The sequence below is a fragment of the Aptenodytes forsteri genome, unplaced genomic scaffold, assembly GCF_000699145.1.
Source record: "Aptenodytes forsteri isolate BGI_AS27 unplaced genomic scaffold, ASM69914v1 Scaffold107, whole genome shotgun sequence".
NCBI classification, from domain to species: Eukaryota; Metazoa; Chordata; class Aves; order Sphenisciformes; family Spheniscidae; genus Aptenodytes; species Aptenodytes forsteri.
The window spans coordinates 1147263-1150090 of NW_008794118.1; positions in this window are offsets into that span (position 1 = coordinate 1147263).

The following is a 2828-nucleotide window of genomic DNA, read 5'->3' on the forward strand; positions in this document are numbered from 1 at the left end:
GTTGCCCATTCAGTGAGTCCCAAGCCCTCACCTGGGAGAAAGGCTCTTTCAGCCAATTCTCTACGATCTAAATCTGCCAAACAGTGGGAAAAGGGCTCCATTTTGTATATTCCTATGTTCAGCAAAGGTCTTGCACCTGAATTAGTATCTCCAGAGACCATCAGACACCATCATCTTCTGAAACAGTCTTACAGAATGCAGTGGGAAGTGCTGGCATCTATAGCAACTTTCCCAAGTCACTCTTCAGGCCAAATAAGGAATTTCTTTTCAGAGAATCTCTCTGCAAAAGAATTCAGGTCACAGAGTCTATAGGAAATATTTCATTTCTCATTAGTGCTACACTGACTATGCATAAAGAGTACTGCAACAATTACTGTTGTCTTTATCTACACATGCTGGACTTCGTGTCAGCACAGAGAAGGAAATACATGTGAAGAATGCTGTCTAGAGGAAGTTTGACAGAGTTGAGTAGCTGTGTTGGGTAAGTTGTTCTGGAGGATGTCTACACAGTAAAACTGAGCTCTGCCCAGGCCCAAACCTGCACCTACCAAAGTCATGTAGATGCTATAAAATCAAACTATCAAGCCTGCCTGCAAGGACCTGTGGATTCCTGTTCACAAAGATTTGCAATCTCTTTTCTTTTCTAGACAGAATTACAAATTGTGTATTTGGTTTTGGGTAACACTGAAGGAAACAGATACTCACATTCCCCAGGATGCTTGAAGTCTTCTGAAAATGACACCATACGTATGTTCACTTTGGCTACTGTTATCCGTAAAGAGAATACAGCTTCTAGTCAATGACATCAACAACAGAAGAAAAACCTCACAGATTAGAGACCCAGCATGGAGAACCCAGCCTTCATCCAACTGTAGTAACGCAGGAATTCAGAAAATCAAAACATTCTACTGGAATTTGGACAGCCCATGCAATGCCCCTTTTCGATAAAGAAATGTCATTTTAATGATGTTACTAACAGCATTTTAATACCTCATTAACTCCTCTGAAATCTGATGTCATATCAATTTAGCTCTAACACTGTAAGGAATTGATTGATTTTTGATTCGGAAGAAAAACCACCACATGCGGAGTCACCAGCACAACTTCAGCCTCCTGTAAGGACAGCAGGACAAAAGTGCAGAGCTTCACTTGCACTAAGTCCAAGAAACAACCCTGATGATGCAACCTAGTTTAAATTTAGAGCTATCAAGGGATGTACACAACCTACCGCATCTTGCTGGACTGTTCAGTAACAAACTCCTTTCCTTTCACAGTATGATCTTTATTTCATTTGACTTCATTTACCTTCGGTGTTCCACCTTTCACTTCTACGTTTCCTTGTGGTGTCTGAACTCAGTTTCTGAGACAAGATCAGTGGCACTGGTGAAGTGGTACTAGGGTAAGATTTACTACTACTCCCACACCCAGACAGGCTCCCAGATAGCCAAAGGCAGCTCCTAGGAAAGTCCCTCCACCCTATGTCGATGTCAGTGGGAAGATTCTAACTGGCTTTGGGTCTAGCTCTTTGCAGAATGCAACAGGGTCGGTTCAGCCGTAGATCCGAGTGCATATGTTATTCATATGCAATTTATCTCACAGGCTGAGCCCGCACCATCTAACCCAGCACAACATCTAAAGGAACAACATTACTGCAGCCCCACAATTTAGAAGCATGTGTGTACACGCTTAGCTCTTCTCTCCATGAGCATGGATATACCTCTGCAAGACCAGAGCTTGCACAGCTCAGATTCTCTGCCTTCAAGTGCAAATGACTGTCATATTTCTGATTCAGAGTTACCATTTGTTTTTCCATTTGCCCATCCCTACTTCACACAGTGGCTCTTCCAAAGCTATCAGCCTGCAGCACTAGTATCTTAGTCCACATTCAGGACTAAGAGCTTTAAGTGATGATTTTTCCTTAGGAACATGGATTGCTGCCTGTGCATAGCAAGGCAAAGAGTGGAAGAGTGACACAGAAGTAAGCATGGAGCAGTGTTTTCAAAACGCTTAGCTCCAGAATGCAATTTCTTTCTGTTTTCCTTTTTTAATATTAAGAGTTATAAAGTCGCATTTTACTAACACACAGCTCTGGTTACTCATGAAGTCACGCTACAAAACCCTTAGTAAGTCAACTATTCCTTCTTCATGCTAATATAAGGTTTCACCATGCACTGTATTTTCAGTATTTCGTCCAGCTGAGTTACAATGGAAGAAATGAAAGTTCTGCTCAATTTTCAGCCTTCTGAAAATATCTAGCAAGCCTGGGAGGTGTATGACCTTCCAGCAGTGCTCCCCAAACACCCTGGTCCCAAACCAGGGGAAACAGGTTGTAATTTGTTTCTCCACATGATGTCTTTTCATACCTCACCCTTTTTCTCAGATCATTTGTCAAGGGTTCGCTGATCTCTTCTTATTAGTTACAGGGGCTACAACAAGACAGAAAAAGAATGTTTGACCAAGCATATAATGTCATGAGTCATGGGTTTAATTTACTTCCACCAGAATCTCGATGTGACCTTGAAACCTTCTAACACAATAAATCAGACCAGAGGGTATCAGCAGAGGGTGTCTGACAAATCCCAGTGGACGCTAACTCCATCGGGTCTGCTCTGGAGGGCACCCCACGTGTGAAAAGCCCACTGAAGAGCCATCTGGGTGTAGAGTCCCCTCCCCTCTCGAAAACCCGCCCGTGGGGCGCGGTTACCGAGGAGGAAGCTACGGCCGGAGCGGGTTGCGTTCACCCTGCCCGCAGCTCTGTTTGAAGGCACCGGAGCCAGGCCCCGCCCGCCCGGGTGCGGGTCCTGCCGGCCCGCAGGTGGTTCCCGCAC